Here is a 22789-nt window from a genome sequence, read left to right on the forward strand (position 1 = left end):
CATAGTAGCTTGGCTACATATGTGGCACTTATGTGCAAACTTTCCATGTATCCGAATTATATTCCGATGTGTTCAACGGGTAAAGTTCTACTCAAATGGAGGAATACTCAAGATGAAAGGGACATATTGGTAAGTGTTGTGAAATGGATACTTTGAACAGGTATGTACTTAACCCTCGGGTTGAAAACTCGATATAACAACAATATGGTAAGATGATAAATGAAAATGTGATATGAACGTCTCGGTGATGATTATGCAAATGATGTTTTATGTTTGCTTATATAGTTGTGTTACTTGCTATTTGCATGTGAGCTTACTAAGCATTTATGCTTACTTCCTCCTTTTCATTCCTTGTAGTTTTGACAAGCCAGCTCGGAAATCGGGAACGGTCGGAGGCTCGCTCCCACTATCCGTATACCATCTTGGCATAATGGCTTGTATATTTTGAGTATGACATGTATAGCATTATAATCATTTTGTATATATGGTCTTATGATATGGTTATTGAGTGGTATGGAAATGCTTGGTAATGATTAGCCATTTGAATGGCTAATCATGATCATATTTGGTGTTATGTATGTCAAATTGCTAGCTAATCCATGGAAACCATGAAATAGGTAAAATTTACCATAAAATAGATTCAGACAGCAGTAGTGACGTGAATTTGAAAAATCACTAAAAATAGTAGAAATGGAATTAAATAATGAATAAGTGATGTAATCGAAGCTTGATGAGTCTATTTTCATATGGAAGAAGCTAAACAGGTATATGAGCTATATTGTATGAGATGTTTAAATTTTTGTGAAACAGGGCCAGAGCGATTTCTGGATCCCCTGTTCTGACTTTGGAAATTCACCATAAATTTTACAAATATAATTAGACGTCATACTTTATATATACAGATTCCTTATTGAGTCTAGTTTTATTAGAGACAAACTTCATAGTCATTGAAGCTCTGTACGGGGAGATATCTTATTCGTAATACACAGAGGTCAGAGTAGTCGAACCCTGAAACAGGGGAGACTTTAACTAATAAACTGTACTAATTGGCCCTACCAAAAATTCTAGAAAAACATTAGTAGATATATATATGAGTCTAGTTTCAGGAAAAATTTACGGAATTGGGTTTTGAGTTTCAGAACGCGAGATATGATTTTTAAAGCGACTGTGATGCAGTTAGCCAGCTTGTCTGGAAATTTTAAAATGAATTGTATGAGCTGTTTAAGTAATGAATTAAGTCCGTTAACACCTCGTGTTCGACTCCAGCAACGGTCTCGGGTACGGATTGTATACAAATTGTATACAAAATAAATCTTATGGCTCGGTTCTGTGTGTATGTTTACGTTTTAGTCCGGTAATGCCTTGTTTCTGTCTCGACATTGGACACGGGTAAGGGGTGTTACATTTTTAGAACTGAGTCACACGCCCGTGTGAGATCAGGGACATGCCCGTGTGCTTTCAACACGCCTGTAGCGACGTAAAAAAAATTAGTTTCGCTTGGTCGCTAATTGTGGCAATTTATTAAACATTTGAAAACCAACTTTTGATTTTATTAGCAAAGGGAGTCGCCACCGATCCTTTTTTATAGGTGTGATCGGACACCTAGTAAAATTATTTTAAAACAAAAAGAAGGCCAAATTTAGGTTTACGTGAAAGTTCAGAGAAAAATTGGGGTTCGGGAGTCAGTTACGCGCGAGGAAGGTATTAGCACCCTCGCGACGCCCAAAATTGGTATCTCATAAACATTTGTTGACTTGATTTTCAAAAATACGAGTTCAATATAATATTTAATCGTGATCTGATTGAAAAATGAGAATTTTTAGTTTTTAATTTTTTTTTAAAAAGGGTGTCCTGTTTTTTAACACAAGCCGACGAATTTCACCCAACATAGCGATGAAATCGATGGCTTAATATTAAATCGGTACATTGCCTTATTTTTGAAATTAATTAAAACATGAGAAAAAATATTCCTAAAGTGAGAAATTAAAAATAGATAAAGGACGCAAAAAATGATATCATTAATGAAAAATATTAACATGGAATACTAGAATATTAGAATAACAATAATAATGATATTTACAAAATAAAAACAAATCATGTACTAATAATAAAATAGGAAAAATGATATATTTGGTAATAATAATATAAAATAATAATATGTACATAAAAATACATATATATATGCATATAATAAAAGTATGTAATAATAATAATCTACAATAAAAGAAAATATTAGGAAACGTACATAAAAAATATATACATAAAAAATTTACAACAATAATATAAAATAATGATATGTGCAAAAATATATATATATACATATGTACATAAAATATATACTAATATAATAATAGTGATAATAATACTAGCAATAGTAATAATTTGTAATAATAATATATACACAATATGGTATTTAAAATATATATATATGTATATAATAGTATTTAAGAATATATACATAAGAAATATATAACTAATGGCGTTAAAAAATATATACATAATATATATAAAATACCTAAAAAAAGAAGGGGGAAAGAAGAGAGAAGGGAGGGGGGAAAGGAAATCCGGCCAAGGGGGGCCGGTCACCGGTCGATCGTCGGTCGCTGCCCGTCGTCGGCCACCGCCCACGGTGGCCGGAAAAGGTAAAATTTCTTTAACAATATATGTATATATAAAGAAAGAAAAAAAAAGATTCGAAAGAAGAGGAAAAAAGAAAAAGATGCAACCTTTTTATTGATGTTTCTTTTGTGTTCAAAATTTGAAGGGATTTTTGTGTTTTTTTTTCAATCTTTGTAAAATCCCCCCCTCCCTTACATGATTTTTGAATGGCTTTTTATAGCCATCTTTTACATGATTTTCTATTATTTCTTTTTCTATTTTGTAGGTGGTGGTGGTAGACAATGGAAATCAAAAATGGGAGGAAAAATGGGGCAAGTGGGAAAGTGGCTAGGTGGCTAGGGTTTCTTGGCTTTTTTTGGGGGGTTAGGTTTTTCTTTTTCTTTTTTTTGGGTTAGGTTTTTTCTTTTTTTTTTGGGTTAGGTTTTTTTTGGGAGGGCTTAATGGGCTTTTGAATTGGGTTTAATATTTTGGTTTTGTAATGGGTTTGGGTAGATGTAAATGGGTTATGGGTTAAGGGTTTTAGTGGGTTTAGAGGTTTGGTTGGGTTTTGATATAATCGGGCCCGGGCAATTTGGGCTTCTACAGCTGCCTCTCTTTGCTCATTGTCGTGCAACGATAATAGAGCAAAGACTTCCAAGGAAGACCAAACTTGCCCGGTCTTGCTAGGTCTTGACTTGCTTTGGAACTCTTCTTGTTTAGTTAGTCCCTTTTCAGTCCACCGCATCTTGTAGCTTTGGTTCAATCCACTGCAAATTCGGAGATATGCCTTGTAGCTTCAATCTGTTCCAATGTAACTTCAAGGATATGAGATTTGTGGCTTCGATCCGCTTCACTGTAACTTCAGAAAGATAAGATCTACAACTTCAATATGCTCTTCTATTGCTTCAGTGAGATAAGGTTTTGGTCTTCTCTTCTGCCACTTTAGAAAGGCAAGATCTGATATCCTCGATCAGCTCCACTGTAACTTCAATTAGCTTCACTGTAACTTCAGAGATATAAAATCTGTGTCTTCGATTAATTCCAGTCTTTATTCTTTACTCGGCATGTGATCCTGAGCTCAACTCATTTTTCGCAATATGAATTAACTCTCTAAAAACAGACATTAAAAACAGAAATTGAAAATAGCTCAGCGTGTGAGCCAAGGCTCAACTCACCTCTCGCAATATGAGTTGATTTTTGAAACTTATCTTGAAAAGCAGATTTTGAAAATACCTCGACATGTGACTCGAGGCTTAACTCACCTTTCACAATATAAATTGAAAAAATACCACATGTGTGATCTGAAGCTCAACTCACCTCTCGCAATATGAGTTGATTTTTTGAAAACAGAAATTGAAATTACCTTAGCGTGTCTCGAGGCTTAACTCACCTCTCGCAATATGAGTTGATTTTTGAAAACAGAAATTGAAATTACCTCAGCGTGTCCCGAGGCTCAACTCACCTCTTGCAATATGAGTTGATTTTTTTGAAAAACAAAAATTGAAAATATCTCAGTATGTCTTGAGGCTCAACTCACCTCTCGCAATATGAGTTGATTTTTTGAAAACAAAAATTGAAATTACCTCAGTGTGTCCCGAGGCTCAACTCAGCTCTCGCAATATGAGTTGATTTTTGAAAACAGAAATTGAAATTACCTCAGCGTGTCCTGAGGCTCAACTCACCTCTCGCAGTATGAGTTGATTTTTTTTTTGAAACAGAAATAAAAACATCAAAATACCAAAAGATGTCAACTGGTGGAACTCAGATGTCTTTTCCTTTGATTCAGTGCGACTCTTATTCAAGATTTCTTGCTCTGCTGGAGTACCTGTATATGCCATGTATGATGTTATCATGATATGCACATGTTTGTCTTAAATGCTTTTATGCCTACATGATTATGCAGTGCTCCTTAGGCATGTTTGTCGTATGTCCATTTAGCCACGATTGTTGAGGATCTGTGTTCATTGCTTTGATTCTCGACTTTCTCTTCAGTCCTTATACCTGTCTTCAAGCTTCACGAGTAATCGACGTTTCTCAGATATCACTCTTCTGCCCCCGATTGAACTTTGTTCTTACTTTGAGACTCTTGTGCTTATCAAATTTTCATCCAGGTAATGCTTAACATTTCTTTTGTTTAGACTATGTCATTTCACCATTTATCATGTAAATAAACACATAATGAGATGCATGAAAAAGGTCAGATAGGGACAAAAATGATATTTCATATTCATCTATTTCAAATGTGGAAAACAAAGCAAGTTAAACAATGAGACTAAAAAATGTCAAAAAGAAAGAAAGGATCGTATTCAACGGATACAAATGCTCTAGATATTCAACACATGAACTCTTCCTCATTCTTCAATCAAAAATCTTTTCGAGCGCGGCTTCTTGCGTAGAAGATTTCGAGCTTTTAGAAATGCTTCAAATACTGTAGCCTCACTGCTTGACCTATCGTTCGACCGCCAGGTTTGTTTCATTAGAACGCCCTCTCGGGTTTTCATCCTAATCTTTTTGTACTAATCAAGACGCCCTTTTTGGGTTTTCGCCTTGATCCTTTTTTTTTAAGATGCCCTTTTCAGGTTTTCATCTTAAGCATAATATTTCTTCACAGCATCTGAGTTCACTGGATTCGACAACTCTTTCCCATCCATCTCGGTAAGGATCAAAGCTCCTCCTGAGAATGCCTTCTTTATGACGTACGGTCCTTCCCAGTTTGGTGCCCATTTCCCTCGCAGATCTTTTTGTATTGGGAGAATTTGTCTCAGCACGAGTTCTCCTTCATGGAATTCTCTTGGTCGTACCTTCTTGTCATGGGCTGCGATCATTCTTTTTTGGTACATCTGCCCGTGACAAATTGCCCTGAGATGCTTTTCTTCAATGAGGTTCAGCTGATCATATCGAGCTTGTACCCATTCTGCTTCTTCTAACTTTGATTCCATTAAGACTCGTAGAGAAGGGATCTCAACCTCGATAGGTAGCACAGCTTCCATTCCATAAACCAGAGAGAAAGGAGTTGCTCCCGTAGATGTTCGTACAGATGTGCGATATGCAAACAAAGCAAATGGAAGCTTCTCGTGCCAATCTTTAAACGTCTCAGTCATTTTCCCAATGATCCTCTTAATATTTTTATTGGCTGCTTCAACAGCCCCGTTCATCTTTGGGCGATAGGGCGAGGAGTTATGATGCTTTATTTGGAATTGCTCGCATACTTCCTTCATCATCTTGTTATTTAGATTCATGGCGTTATCTGAAATGATTCTTTCAGGCAAACCATATCGACAAATGATTTCCTTCTTCAAAAACCTGCAAACTGCAGTCTTGGTCACATTGGCAAACGAAGCGGCTTCTATCCATTTTGTGAAGTAATCAATGACCACAAAAATGAATCGATGTCCATTAGAAGCTTTCGGGAAAATAGGCCCTATGACATCCATGCCCCACATAGAAAAAGGCCACAGAGAAGTCATGACATGAAGGGGCGAAGGGGCTACATGAATTTTATCGCCGTAGATTTGACATTTGTGGCATTTTCTGGCAAAACTAATGCAGTCGCTTTCCATCATCAACTAGTAGTAACCGAGTCTCATAATCTTTCTGGCCATACTGAAACCATTGGCATGTGTCCCACAGATTCCTTCATGGACATCTTCAAGTATCTTTCTGGCTTCAACATCATCCACGCATCTCAAAAGTACTTGATCCTTTCCTCTTTTATACAGGATATCCCCATCAAGAACAAATCCCGCTGCCATTCTTCTGATTGTTCTTTTGTCGTTCTCATTCGCTTGTTCGGGATAGCTTTAATTCTTGATATATTCTAAGATATCATGGAACCATGGCCGTCCGTCTGCCTCTTTCTCAATGCTACAACAGTGTGCAGGGACCTCGTATATGCTCATTTTGAGGGGCATTATTTCTGCTTCTTTACTTGCTTTGAACATTGAAGCCAAGGTGGCCAGGGCATCAGCCAATTGGTTTTCTTCTCGCGGGAAGTAATGAAAAGTTATTTCTTTGAATTCTTTGATCAATTCAGCTACTAAATCACTGTACTTAATCAATTTTGGGTCCCTCACTTCCCACTCTCCACGGATTTGGTAAACCACTAGGGCTGAGTCCCCGTACACCTCTAAGATTTCGATGTTTCGTTCAATAGCTGCACGAAGTCCCATGATACAGGCCTCATATTCTGCTATGTTATTGGTACAGAAGAAATTCAGTCTTGCAGTGAACGGATAATGATTCTCGTCTTGTGATACCAGGATTGCTCCAATTCCATGCCCTAAAGCATTTGACGCACCATCAAATCACATCTTCCATGACTTCTCTTTTGATGACTCGGATTCCATTTCTGTGATGCACATTAAGTCTTTGTCTGGGAAATCAAATTTCAAGGGCTCATGTTCCTCCGTCGTTCAAGTCGCTAAGAAATCAGCTATTGTGCTCCCTTTTATCGACTTCTGACTTACATAGGCAATGTCATATTCTAATAGGAGGATCTGCCATCGTGCCATTCTTTCTGAGAGTGCCGGTGATTCCATCATGTATTTTATTGGGTCTAGCTTTGAAATTAGCCATGTCGTATTATAAAACATATATTGTCTGAGTCTCCGAGCTACCCAAACCAGAACGCAACAGTATTTTTCAATGGACGAATATTTTGCCTCATATTCAGTGAACTTTTTGCTGAGGTAGTAGATCGCTTTTTCTTTCTTTCCTGACTCGTCGTGTTGCCCCAGTACGCAACCCATTGAATTTTCGAACACTGTCAGATACAAAATTAATGGTCTTCCCGGAGTTGGCGGTACTAGTACTGGAGGACTAGACAAATACTGTTTTATCTTGTTAAAAGCCACTTGGCACTCCTCGTTCCATTCTCCGAGATTATGTTTTCGAAGGAGTCGAAAGATTGGGTCGCCTTGGTCGGTAAGTTGAGCGATAAATCGGGCGATGTAGTTTAATCTCCCTAAAAATCCTCTGACTTCCTTTTGCGTGCGCGGAGGTGGTAACTCTTGAATGGCTTTTATTTTATCTGGATCAACTTCAATAGCTCTCTCGCTGACAATGAAACCAAGCAATTTTTCTGAGGTAGCTCCAAACGTACATTTGACCGGATTGAGCTTTAGCTGGAACTTTCTCAGTCCGTCGAACAACTTCTTCAGGTTCACTACATGCTCTTCTTCCCCTCGGGATTTAGCAATCATATCGTCGACATAGACCTCTATTTCTTTATGCATCATATCATGGAATAACGTCACCATAGCCCTCTGATATATTGCCCCTGCATTCTTTAACCCAAAAGGCATCACCTTGTAGCAGAATGTTCCCCACATCGTTATGAAGGTAGTTTTCTCCATATCTTCCGGGGCCATTTTGATCTGATTGTGCCCCGAGAATCCATCCATGAAGGAAAATAATGAATGTTTTGCCGTGTTATCCACCAACGTATCAATGTGTGGTAAGGGAAAATTATCTTTAGGACTTGCTCGATTCAGGTCACGATAATCCATGCACATTCGTACTTTGCCGTCTTTCTTTGGTACCGGGACTATGTTAGCCACCCATTCTGGATATTTGGAGGCTTGCAGGAAGCCAGCATCAAATTGCTTCTTGACTTCCTCTTTTATCTTCAAAAACATCTCAGGCCTCATCCGTCTTAGCTTTTGTTGAATAGGCTTGCATTCTGGCTTTAATGGGAGCTTATGGACCGCTACATCTTCATCCAATCCTAGCATGTCCTGATATGACCATGCGAATACATCTTTGTATTCGCGGAGCAAAGCAATCAAATTATGCCTGGTGCCCCCTGAAATAGAAGTCCCAATTTTCACTTCTTGCCTCCTTTCTTCAGTTCCCAAATTTATTGTTTCAACAGATTCTTGATGAGGCAAAATCTGTTTATCCTCTTGTTCCACCATTCTTAGCAAATCAGGAGACGAGACATAGTCTTCATCATTTTCTTCGGCTTCGAATTCTCCTAAACAAACAGCCTTCTCAAAATCAATTTCAAGATTCGTGACGGGCTTATTCATGTCGTCAATATCTGAGCACCTGAAAGTTGAATGGAAAAGGAAGCTATAGAGGGGCATCCAAGTATTGGAAACAACAAACAAAGTGTTATGTCATGGCAATGAGGCAAATGTAAGGATAGGCTATGAAATGAGAAAATGATTATGAAATTAGTGATAATGCGAAAAATCGTGACAAAATGCATCTTTTTTTATATTCATTTAAATGATAAAGAGCGAATGCAAGCTCTTACAAAAGAATTCTATTATATCTAAGGACATAATAGAAGGTTAATGTTTAGCATTACTCTGAAGACTTATAAACTACAAGAAGCTCCTCGGCAGTCCAATTGTTAATCATGAAACCAGGAGGGCAAGGGCGTATCCTCGAGACATCTTTACTTGCACTAGCCCCTTTGTCAATGACATTTATACTGACATTCTGTAAACCCCTTTCAATTAACCCCAGCATGTTTCGTGGATCATCTTGTCCAGGGTATATCATTCCCACAGATGTAAATGTTTTTGACAAAGGAGGGTATTCTATAGGCTCCCATTCTGGTTCTCGGCCCAAAGTTCTTGCGATCCTTCTTTCCTGATCTTTCTTCCACTGTCTTCTTCTTTGACGCATGTCTGTCTGGAACCCCAAACCGTATCGGGCTTTATGGTGCACTGGCTTTAAAGCCCTGACTATTCCTTGCAGATATCTCCCTAAACCTCTTCTCGCTCGAGCTTCCTTTCCTACGGTCAATTTGACACCCATTCTAGTATTTCTCGACAGTTTTGGCACCGAAATTCTGTTTCCCTCAACAAAAAAAGTGGCATTGACGAACTCAAGGGATCGGAAGGAACATTCCAATGCATCTTTGTTCACTTCCAAGTACGGTGCATCGGCAGAGACAGATGCGACAATGTCTTCTTCTCCCTCGACAGTGACCAAACAACCGTCCATGATAAATTTCACCTTTTAATAGAGGGATGATGGGATTGCTCTAGCAGAATGGATCCAGGGTCTTCCCAAAAGGCAGTTATAAGAGGGTGTAATGTCCATGACTTGGAACTCGACATCATAAATGTAAGGGCCCACTTCCAAAGGGATTTCGATCTTTCCCATGACTTCGCGCCTCGTCCCGTCGACTGCCCTTACCGTGGAATGACAGGGCCTTAAGTAGGACAAATCCATCGGTATTCTGGAAAGCATGGCCAATGGCATAACATTTAACGCTGACCCATTATCGATGAGCACGTTCGGTATTATGTAGCCCTTGCAGTGAGTCGTGATATGCAGCGCTTTCACCGAGCCTCTACCATTTGGCGGTATCTCATCATCACTAAAAGAGATGAAATTGTCCGCATTCAGATTGTTTACCCACCTATCAAGCTTCTCAACGGATATGTTGTTAGCTACGTAAGCTTGATTTAATACTTTCAGCAAAGCGTTCCGATGTGGCTCTGAATTTAAGAGTAGAGATAAAACTGAGATTCTTGCTGGCTGCTTGCTTAATTGTTCCACCACACTATACTCACTGTGCTTGATAAATTTCAAGAATTCCTGAGCTTCTTCCTCGTTCACAGGCTTTTTAGTTTCTTGCACGAGTGGAATTTCTTGCTCGACTTCGACTGCGTGCATCACTGTTTTCCCTTTTTGCTTTGAGTCACTACTTTTATTTACCGGTTCAATTTCTTTAGAATAGCACCGTCCACTTCGGGTAAAATGACCTACCTCTCCCACATCTTTAGTTATGGCTTTGGAATTTCCAACTTCCGGTGTGAAAATATTAACATCGTATCTCCACGGTACTATTTTATTGTTCTTATAAGGGAAAGGAGATGGTACTTCGATTATCATTTTTGGCTTCATCGGCTCTTTCTTCGCGTCATAATAAATTATTAACGGTCGGTCGGTGCTATATGGGAAACCTGATGATTGATTGTCAGAAGCGCATATTTCTCCTCTATCGGCCTCCTCGCTTTTATAAAAGATCCCAATCTCCTTGTTATCCATCATACTTTGCAGTAATCCTCTGAACTCATCGCAGGACTGAATGTCGTGCCCTTCAACGCCATGGAACTCACAAAAACTGTGACCTTTTGCATCTTTCCCTTCGAACACTCCGTCAAGACGATAGAGCAACTCTTTTTCATCTAGTACCTCCCAGATTTTCTGCAGAGGTGTTCTTATTTCAGAAACCCATCTTCTAATTTGCCATTCGTTTTCCTCTCCTACTACGCTTACATCCCCTTCGGTGTGGTTTGGGAATGGATTCCAGGTTATACCGCCAGTACCATCAAATCGCAAAATGCCCGCATCAATGAGTCCTTGAACTCTCCTTTTGAAGGCAAGACAGTTCTCCGTAGAATGCCCCTGATTCCCAGCATGGTATGCACAGCTAGCGTTTGGATCGTACCATTTTGGGTATGGAGGTTTAATGGGTGCCATGTAATGGGGGGATATGAATTGTTTCTCCAAAAAGTTTTGGGTACAATTCCCCATACGACACAGGGATGGGAGTAAACTGCGGTCTCTCGGGATTAGGCGTTGCTGGTCTTGGTTCATTTTTGGGTTGGCTTTGAGCGGGTATAGTGTTTTGTGGGAATGAGGTGATGGGTCTTTGGTTGTTCGTGGCGTAAACGGGATAGGAAGGAGGTGGTGCTTGGTAGTAAGGGTTTTGAGGGGGATAATAGAAATTTGGAGGTGGATAATTTCGAGGTCGGGGTTGGTTTGGATATGGATTAAAGGTATAACGACTTCCCATTCCCACCATGTGGGCTTCTGGTTCTTTCTTCTTCATAGGTGCTGCCCTTTTTGAACCTTCTGAGCCTTCCATTCTACCACTCTTGACGGCATTCTCTATGAGCTCACCAGATATTACAATATCCGCAAACTCTTTCATGGCACTTCCCACTAATTTGTCATAAAATGGCGTCTTTAAGGTGTTGATAAAGAGAACGGTTATCTCCATTTTTGTTAATGGGGGTTCCACTTGGGCCGAGACGTCTCTCCATCTCTGCGCATACTGTCTGAAGGTTTCTGATGGTTTTTTCTCCATCATTTGCAAGGTCATCCGGTCTGGCACCATATCCGACACATGCTTGTACTGCTCGCAAAATGCTAACGCCAAGTCCTTCCAGGATCGAATCTTTTCTCTACTGAGTTGGTTGTACCACCGAAGAGCTGACCCTTTTAGACTATCTTGAAAGCAATGTATAAGTAGCTTATCCTCGTTCACATAACCGGTCATTTTTCGACAGAACATGATGAGATGTACTTTTGGGCACCTTGTCCATCATACTTTTCAAAATCAGGCACCTTGAATTTCGGAGGCAAGATTAGATCAGGTACCAAACTGAGTTCTTTGGCACCTAGTGCGGAGAAGACTTCAGTGCCTTATATTGCTTTGAGTCTTTCCTCTAGACTTCTATATTTTGCATCATGATTATCCAATTTCAACTTGGCTACCTCTACTGGGTCGTCCAGATCTGGAACTAGTGGATCAGCAGGGCTTGCCCCTGGGTTCAACACGAATATTCTTTGCCCCAGATTAGTGGGTGGAGCAGGTGGCATAGGTCGTTGTTCCAAGACTGTGGGTTCCCCTTGAGTATACCCTCTTTGTGTTGTATATGCGGGTGGTGGAGTGAATCCCGGAGGATAGAGTGGATCCTGATCGTGGTGAATTCTTGACTGAGGTTCCATAACATCGGGGTTCTGCACGGGTCCTTTTCCTTTGACCAAAGTTGTCATCATCTCCATCATTTTGGCCATCTGATCTCTTTGCTCGAGTGATTCCTCTCGAGATCTCACCATTAGGTCTCTCATTTCTTGTTGCGATTTGGCCAGTTGCTCTTGTAATTCCTTTTGAGCCCTTTCCATCCTTTCAATTCTCTCATTGAATTCAGCCTCCATTACTCTAGCTTGTCGGCCCATTTTATACGGATGACGTGGTTCCAGTGTTGTGGTATTACAACTGCGAATTATATATTTTATCTTCAGCGACCGAGTATGGGATATGCAATGTATGAATGAATGCATGTCAGTCATGAATGAATATGAAAAAAATTGGTGTTAATTTCAAGATAGCCCCTATTTAGGCATTTCCTTAATCAAAGGAGTATTACACAACATTTCAGTCACTCGTATAATTGACTCCTCCATTAGAGACCCGTTTTTGGCAACCAATCTCTAATCAACACCTTCCTAACAAGATGCCTTCGATGCATGATGAAAAATAAAAATACAGACAAACGACCTTGGTTAGCGCAACACATATAAACAGAGAAAAACTGTGGAAAATCTAACAAATTAAGCTACTTGGTCCAGTGGACTCGATTTCCTTGCTTAGAAAGCACAAATGTAAAAGAAATAGAAGGTAAGATGTGCTTTTCCCGTGTACTTATTTCGGTGACTACTAAATGAGCGGAGGTTCGGCATGGCTCTAGTTGGGTGGCTCGTATGGTTCACTATATGCGGTTTTGGTTCTAGACAGGTACTCGAATTACTCGTACTATCATCTGCTAAGATTAGCACGAAGCCTCGGTCATAACCCATCACAGGCTCACGAGTTCAATTCGAGGGATTACATTTACTTATGCCTATACGGAGGGACAAGTTAACTCACGAAAGCATAAGTCATATGTAACCCGAAAGTATTCACTAGCCTGTGCGGAGGGACGAGTTAACTCACGAAGGCATAGCGTTTACTTTCAGTTAAACGGACAGAGCCCGGGTAGAGAGCTTATGTTATGCAAAATGCAAGTGCACGGTGTGTGGGAGAAAAACTACAAAACTAAAACGAAAGATAAAACAAATTAGGAGATACGTATGTATGATTTTTTCGAAAACAAAACTTAAGGATCATGATTAAATATTAATTTGAACACGGAAATTTGAAAATTTTGACAACACGCGTTTAATTCAACTCGACTCTAAAAAATGGGCCTATTTTCCCCAGTGGAGTCGCCAGCTATAGCGACGTAAAAAAATTTAGTTTCGCTTGGTCGCTAATTGTGGCGATTTATTAAACATTTGAAAACCAACTTTTGATTTTATTAGCAAAGGGAGTCGCCACCGATCCTTTTTTATAGGTGTGATCGGACACCTAATAAAATTATTTTAAAACAAAAAGAAGGCCAAATTTAGGTCTACGTGAAAGTTCAGAGAAAAATTGGGGTTCGGGAGTCAGTTACGCGCGAGGAAGGTATTAGCACCCTCGCGACGCCCAAAATTGGTATCTCATAAACATTTGTTGACTTGATTTTCAAAAATACGAGTTCAATATAATACTTAATCGTGATCCGATTGAAAAATGAGAATTTTTAGTTTTCGATTTTTTTTTAGAAAGGGTGTCCCGTTTTTTAACACAAGCTGACGAATTTCACCCAACATAGCGATGAAATCGATGGCTTAATATTAAATCGGTACATTGCCTTATTTTTGTAATTAATTAAAACATGAGAAAAAATATTCCTAAAGTGAGAAATTAAAAATAGATAAATGACGCAAAAAAATGATATCATTAATGAAAAATATTAACATGGAATACTAGAATATTAGAATAACAATAATAATGATATTTACAAAATAAAAACAAATCATGTACTAATAATAAAATAGGAAAAATGATATATTTGGTAATAATAATATAAAATAATAATATGTACATAAAATACATATATATATGCATATAATAAAAGTATGTAATAATAATAATAATATCTACAATAAAAGAAAATATTAGGAAACGTACATAAAAAATATATACATAAAAAATTTACAACAATAATATAAAATAATGATATGTGCAAAAATATATATACATATGTACATAAAATATACACTAATATAATAATAGTTATAATAATACTAGCAATAGTAATAATTTGTAATAATAATATATACACAATATGGTATTTAAAATATATATATGTATATAATAGTATTTAAGAATATATACATAAGAAATATATAACTAATGGTATTAAAAAATATATACATAATATATATAAAATACCTAAAAAAAAGAAGGGGGAAAGAAGAGAGAAGGGAGGGGGGAAAGGAAATCCGGCCAAGGGGGGCCGGTCACCGGTCGATCGTCGGTCGCTGCCCGTCGTCGGCCACCGCCCACGGTGGCCGGAAAAGGTAAAATTTCTTTAACAATATATGTATATATAAAGAAAGAAAAAAAAAGATTCGAAAGAAGAGGAAAAAAGAAAAAGATGCAACCTTTTTATTGATGTTTCTTTTGTGTTCAAAATTTGAAGGGATTTTTGTGTTTTTTTTTCAATCTTTGTAAAATCCCCCCCTCCCTTACATGATTTTTGAATGGCTTTTTATAGCCATCTTTTACATGATTTTCTATTATTTCTTTTTCTATTTTGTAGGTGGTGGTGGTAGACAATGGAAATCAAAAATGGGAGGAAAAATGGGGCAAGTGGGAAAGTGGCTAGGTGGCTAGGGTTTCTTGGCTTTTTTTGGGGGGTTAGGTTTTTCTTTTTCTTTTTTTTTGGGTTAGGTTTTTTCTTTTTTTTTGGGTTAGGTTTTTTTTTGGGAGGGCTTAATGGGCTTTTGAATTGGGTTTAATATTTTGGTTTTGTAATGGGTTTGGGTAGATGTAAATGGGTTATGGGTTAAGGGTTTTAGTGGGTTTAGAGGTTTGGTTGGGTTTTGATATAATCGGGCCCGGGCAATTTGGGCTTCTACAGCTGCCTCTCTTTGCTCATTGTCGTGCAACGATAATAGAGCAAAGACTTCCAAGGAAGACCAAACTTGCCCGGTCTTGCTAGGTCTTGACTTGCTTTGGAACTCTTCTTGTTTAGTTAGTCCCTTTTCAGTCCACCGCATCTTGTAGCTTTGGTTCAATCCACTGCAAATTCGGAGATATGCCTTGTAGCTTCAATCTGTTCCAATGTAACTTCAAGGATATGAGATTTGTGGCTTCGATCCGCTTCACTGTAACTTCAGAAAGATAAGATCTACAACTTCAATATGCTCTTCTATTGCTTCAGTGAGATAAGGTTTTGGTCTTCTCTTCTGCCACTTTAGAAAGGCAAGATCTGATATCCTCGATCAGCTCCACTGTAACTTCAATTAGCTTCACTGTAACTTCAGAGATATAAAATCTGTGTCTTCGATTAATTCCAGTCTTTATTCTTTACTCGGCATGTGATCCTGAGCTCAACTCATTTTTCGCAATATGAATTAACTCTCTAAAAACAGACATTAAAAACAGAAATTGAAAATAGCTCAGCGTGTGAGCCAAGGCTCAACTCACCTCTCGCAATATGAGTTGATTTTTGAAACTTATCTTGAAAAGCAGATTTTGAAAATACCTCGACATGTGACTCGAGGCTTAACTCACCTTTCGCAATATAAATTGAAAAAATACCACATGTGTGATCTGAAGCTCAACTCACCTCTCGCAATATGAGTTGATTTTTTGAAAACGAGAGCGTTGATAGTGTGACCAAAGCTCCAACCATCCTCCAAACTTCACGAGTCCGCAAGCTCTATAAGATAGGGGAAAGTAAAACGGGGTAAGCATTACATGCTTAGGAAGTTTGTATAACGGAAAGTAAACTTACCGGTCATCTTAACACATAATCTCAATAAGCCATGTTTTCCATCAATTATAACTAAATTTCCCTAAACACATGCACTCAATCAACAAGTTAGTCACAAGAATTTCAAGATCCATAGATGAGCTCATCATATCATGTACACATTGAAATTCATATTTCTCAAGTCATTTACATGTACTTTATCCATTGAATCATTGAATTCCCGATGGATATTTTATCATTTAGTATACTATAGATGTACAATTTATTGACGTCAATTCATATTTAGTAGTTGGGTACACTCTCGAGCCACATCTTTTACAGTAGAATTACCAGTCCAGGCTAAATTCTAGTTGTGCCATGTACTCTAAGGGCTTTGTCGGATTACCAGTCCAGGTTAAATCCTCTTTATGACAAAGAATTCCCTACAGAGTCTAATCTGGATTACCAGTCCAGGCTAAATCCTAATTAAAACATATGAACGATAGGCTCGTTTCAGGATTACCCGTCCGGGCTAAATCCTTTCTACACTGAGATCAATGGATGTGTAACAGCCCAAAATTGACCCTAGTCGGGAAGTGGTTTCGGGACCACAAAACCGAGTCATAAAAATAATTAATTTCCATATTCTATGCTTATTATGTGTGTACATGAGTATGTGGAAGTTTCATTCTCCAATTTTGCCAATTGTATGAGAAATTATTAAATAGGGATCGATATGAGACATGGTGAAAATATGATAGGCTAATTTAAAATGGTCTATTAATGCATGTTGTGAAAATGATGGGTTTGCATGTCAAATTACCCAAAATTTGAGCTAGTGGTTGGCCATGCTATGGGTGGAAACATGTTGGGAACATGTTGGCCTAGTGAGGTATGTAGGAAAAAAATAAAATAAGGAGTATGGGTAATAAAGAAAGGAAAAACAAAAAAATGAGTGGTTGTTCCCCCCATTGCCATGAGCTAAAGAAAGGAAAAGAAAAACTTGTTCATCCTTTTTCATCCTCTTTTGACCGAAAATTCTAAGGGAGGAGGAAGGAGTTCTTGCTTCATGTTTGGTTTGGAAGAGAATTAGAGGAAGTTTGGCCATGCATGTAACTAGATTGAGGTATGTTTGATATTATTCTTTGAGATTCATGTATATTTTAAGTTGTAAGTTTGAAATCTACCTAGCCATGGTTCAAACTTTGTTAAATGATGGAGATGATATTCGGCCATGCATGTTACATTCTTGGTTGGTATTTTGATGTTTGATGTTGTGGTGATGAGGCATGAAGATGAGTTAAGATTCGGCCTAGGTGGAGTTTGTGTTAATGCCATTGCATGCTAAATATGAAGCTTGTTAATGATGCATGTGATGGTGGATTGATGATTCTTGAATCTCTTTTTTTTAGCATTTTTGAGTGAGCACATATGTGCATTGGTTGCTAGATGGGGAAGAATCGGCTAGCAAGTTGTGTGCTAAGGCCGAATATAATTTTTGTAGGTTAATGAGTAATGCATGTGCTAAATTGATGGAAAGGGAGAGGATGCTTTACTAGTGTATAAATGATATAAAGATTTTAGAAATTATTTTTGCTTAGGTGTATGTATGATTAGGTATATTCGGCCATATGAGTAAATATATAGATGATGTTAAATTTGATTATGTATAATGGGCCATATAGGGTACACATTGTGATATTAACTTTGATTCTCCATAATTGATCAAGTGGGTGATTAGTAAGGGTGATTGCCGAATATACTAACATACATATGCATGTGTCATTGGATTGTAAATATTTAGCAAGGCGTTTAAACTAGTTGATTTATTGATTAAGCTCAAGGAGTTAAAGGAGGAGAATCGAGCAAAGGCAAAGAAAAGATCATCGAGTAGCCGAGTTGGAACCATCTTACCCAACACAAGTAAGTCATTAAGCATATCTTTGGTATTGATTTAAAGGATCGTAATACCTATACCATTGTGTTTAATGAGATGAAATGTATACAAATGTATATGTAAGTAGAGATGAAATTTCTCGAATGTAAAAAGGAAGTGAAGCCTATTGAGTGGCTGGTTTTCGGCACTAAGTGTGCGGGCAATAAGTGTTCACGGTCATGAGATTGGCACTAAGTGTGCGGGTTTAAATTGTACAGCACTAAGTGTGCAAGTTTAAAGTACATGGCACTAAGTGTGCGTGGTTGATTATTAAGCACTATGTGTGCGAACCCAATATATATTTTCTATAAATTATTTACATTAAAGGTGCGACCTTACCGAGTCGATTTTGGACAGCGGAAAAGGTAAGTGTGCGAACTTGAAATGCATGGCACTAAGTGTGTGAGTTTAAAGTGCGTGGCACTAAGTGTGCGCGATTGGTTATTAAGCACTATGTGTGCGAACCCAATATATATTTTCTATAAATTATTTACATGAAGGGTGTGACTTTACCGAGTCAATTTTGGACAGCGGAAAAGGTAAGTACCTTGAGTTCATGGCTAATAGGCGCTATGTTTATATTTGGAGTTGAGCTTGGTAAGTTTTGAACCTATGTGACGATTATAGTTGAAGTCACGTACATAAGGTTCATTGTGGAATAGGTGAAAGTTCGTTTAATTGTATGATTATAACGAAAATAAAATGATGTATGAAAGGCCAATGTAGGACTTGGTATGAGATTGAACCATAGGGTTTAAGGAACTATGGTATAGTTTGGTATGGATGGAGTACTTAACCTCATTTCATTGTTTCCTGTTGTGATAATTTTATTAATGGATGGTTATGGAATGCTTATGGCTTACTGAGTTATATACTCATTCGGTGTTTGCTTGTCACCTATTCTAGGTTTCTTGGACTCGTCTCTTTTTGCGTGATCGTGTCGTCGTCGAAGTCATCACACCGGCTAGCAAGTTTTGGCACTTTCTTCTTAGTCAGCTTAGGAGAACATTTCGGCATGTATAGGCTATTATGTTGTGTTTGAACTTTGGTATGTAAACTTTTAGCCATGCGAAAATGGCATAAATGTTCGGTTGGGTTTGGTTTCATAACGTTAGGTCGTAAATCTTGATAATTCGACCTTTTTATGCCATATGTCATGGTTGATTATTTTGGTGTTAAAATTCATGATATGGCAATAGTGTAGTAGGGGGATGTTTGACAATGATTAGCCTTTGGCATGGCTAGTCATGATCATAATTTGTGATATGTATGACGAATTACTAGTTAGATCAAGGAGAAATCACGAAATGGGCATAGTTGCTTTCGTAACAGATGCTGGCAGCAGCAGTGACGTGAGATTGAAAAATCACTAAAAATAGTAGGAGTGGAATAAATTGATGAATAAATTATGTATTCAAAACTCGATGAGTCTATTTTCATATAGAAGCAACGAAAAGATCATATGGACAGTATGTTAAGAGATATTCAGGTTCTCGTGAGACAGGGCCAGAATGGTTTCTGGATTCCCTATTCCGACTTTGGAAATTCATTATAAATTAACCAGAGACAATTAGGAGTCATACCATATATGGATAGATTCCTCTCTGAGTCTAGTTTCTATAGAAACAAACGGCATCAGTATTGAAGCTCTGTGCAGGGAGATATCCAGGTCGTAATGCGCAAAGGTCAGTGTAGTCGATCCCTGTAACATGGGAGAATTTGACTAATAAACTGTACTAATTGGCCCGACCAAAAATTCTAGAAAAAATATGTAGATGGGCATATGAGTCTAGTTTCAGGGAAAAATCACGAAACTGATTTTCGAGTTTTGAAACTCAAGATATGATTTTTAAAGCGACTAGTACGCAGATTGGCAGTGTCTAAGAAATATTTTTATAAAGGGTTTAAAGTCTGTTAACATCTCGTGTTCGACTCCGGTGTCGGTCTCGGGTTCGGGGTGTTACCTTTGATTGGTATCAGAGCTATGGTTTAGTCGGTTCTAGGACTACCATAGCACGTATGAGTCTAGCTATACATGCCGAATGTTAATGTTTAATTGTGTGATGACTTCTGACGGTTAAAATTTATGTTTTGATTAGTAAATGGATCCCGGTGTAGAGAGAACCTTGGCGGATGACATTGAAAGTGTAGCGGCTGCTCCTGTACAAGGGACACCGCCTGTTGAACCTCAGTCATCTGCGAATAATCAAGGTGAGGGGGCTAAACAAGCCTTTTTTACCATGATGAATGAGTGGGTCGCGCAGTATGCCCGAACCAATCCGGCTGTCCAACAATTCCCGAATTTGAATAATCCACCCCGGAGCCAGTAATGCCATCAGTTACTGATCCTGTGAGGCTGAGTAAGCCACCTGTAGACTTGATTAGGAAGCGCGGGGCTGAGGAGTTCAGGGCCATAGTTACTGATGATGCTGAAAGGGCCGAGTTCTGGCTTGATAACACCATTCGGGTGTTTGATGAACTGTCATGCACACCCGATGAATGTCTAAAGTGTGCTATATCCTTGTTGCGGGACTCAGCCTACTATTGGTGGAGGATCCTGATTTCCATAGTCCCAAACGAACGAGTAACTTGGGACTTCTTTCAGACGGAATTTCGAAAGAAATATATTAGTCAACGGTTCATTGATCAAAAGCGTAAGGAATTCTTGGAACTCAAGCAAGGCCGTATGACAGTATCTGAATACGAACATGAATTCGTAAGACTCAGTAGGTATGCCCGGGAGTGTGTAGCTGATGAGGTTGCTATGTGCAAAAGATTCGAAGAAGGATTGAATGAAGATTTAAAGCTACTAATGGGTATTTTGGAAATAAAAGAATTCGTAACACTAGTCGAACGAGCCTGCAAGGCGGAAGAACTTGGAAAGGAGAAGAAGAAGGCTGAATTTGAAGCTAGAGACTATCGTAAAAGATCAACGGGTAAAGCTCCGTTCTCAGCAGTAAAGAAGTTCAGGGAGGACACTAATAAGTCGAGGACGACTGCGGGAATTTCCATCAGAGCAAGACCATCGACGGACTCCCGAGTTACTTCGGTAGCTAGTGTGGGCAATAATCATCTAGAGAAACCTGAATGTCCCCAATATGGAAGACGACACATAGGTGAATGTTGGGGTAAGTCTATTAACAGGGCTTGTTACGGATGTGGTTCGAAGGACCACTTCATTAGAGATTGCACGGAGCTTGATGAGAAGAATAAGATTCAAGGTGCAAGACCTAGTGGAGTGACAACTAGAGGTAGACCACCGAGAATTTTAGGAGGTAGGGGTGGTAGTCAGAGAGGGACCTCTGATACGGCTGTTCGAGCCGAGAACCGTACTCCTGCTAGAGCATATGCCATTCGCGCACGAGAGGAGGCATCCTCCCCTGACGTCATCACTGGTACCTTCACTCTCTTTGATACTAATGTGATTGCATTGATTGACCCTGGCTCTACTCATTCATATGTATACGAAACCTTAGCATCCAGTAAGACTCTACCTGTTGAGTCTACTGAGTTCGTAATTCGAGTGTCAAACCCTTTGGGTCAATGCGTACATGTTGATAAAGTGTGTAAGAGATGCCCTCTAAAAATCTGAGAATCCTGTCTTCCGGCCGATTTGATGCTTTTGCCGTTTGACGAATTTGACGTTATTCTTGGTTTGGATTGGTTGACCGCGCATGATGCGGTTGTGAATTGCAAAAGAAAGACTATTGATTTGAGGTGCGCAAATAACGAGATAATTCGAATTGAGTCTACGGACTTAAGGGGGTTGCCAGCTGTAATATCAGCAATGTTGGCCCAGAAATATGTAAGAAAAGGGTGTGAAGCATACCTTGCGTATGTACTTGATGACAAAGAGTTATAAAAGAAACCCGAATTTGTGCCGGTGGTTTGTGAATACCCGGATGTTTTTCCTGAAGAATTACCGGGTTTACCACCTGTTCGGGAGGTAGAGTTTGGTATTGAGCTTGTACCTGGGACTACGCCGATTTCGATAGCTCCGTATCGTATGGCACCAACCGAGTTAAAAGAGTTAAAATCTCAGTTGCAAGAATTGACGGATAGAGGTTTTGCTCGACCAAGTTTCTCACCTTGGGGTGCACCAATATTGTTCGTGAAAAAGAAGGACGGAACCATGAGGTTGTGCATTGACTATCGTCAACTGAATAAAGTGACGATAAATAACAAATATCCGTTGCCGCGCATCGATGATTTGTTCGACCAACTGAAGGGAGCCTCAGTGTTCTCAAAATAGATTTGAGATCGGGCTATTATCAGTTGCGAATTCGAGATTCGGACATACCCAAAACTGCTTTCAGAACGAGGTACGGTCACTACGAGTTCTTAGTGATGCCTTTTGGGCTCACTAATGCCCTTACGGTATTTATGGATTTGATGAATCGGATCTTCAGACCATATTTGGATCGGTTCGTAGTTGTGTTCATTGATGACATCTTGGTCTATTCAAGAGATGAGATCGAACATGCTGAACACTTGAGATTAGTGTTGCAAGTTTTGCGGGATAAGAAGTTATATGCTAAGTTCAGTAAGTGTGAGTTCTGGTTAAGAGAGGTTAGCTTCTTGGGTCATGTGGTATCCTCATCGGGTATTCGAGTTGACCCGAACAAAATCTCAGCCATACTTAACTGGAAACCTCCGAGAAATATTACTGAGGTTCGGAGCTTTTTGGGACTCGCCGGTTATTACCGACGATTTG

This window comes from Gossypium hirsutum, chromosome A08, assembly GCF_007990345.1.
Source record: "Gossypium hirsutum isolate 1008001.06 chromosome A08, Gossypium_hirsutum_v2.1, whole genome shotgun sequence".
Classification (NCBI taxonomy): domain Eukaryota; kingdom Viridiplantae; phylum Streptophyta; class Magnoliopsida; order Malvales; family Malvaceae; genus Gossypium; species Gossypium hirsutum.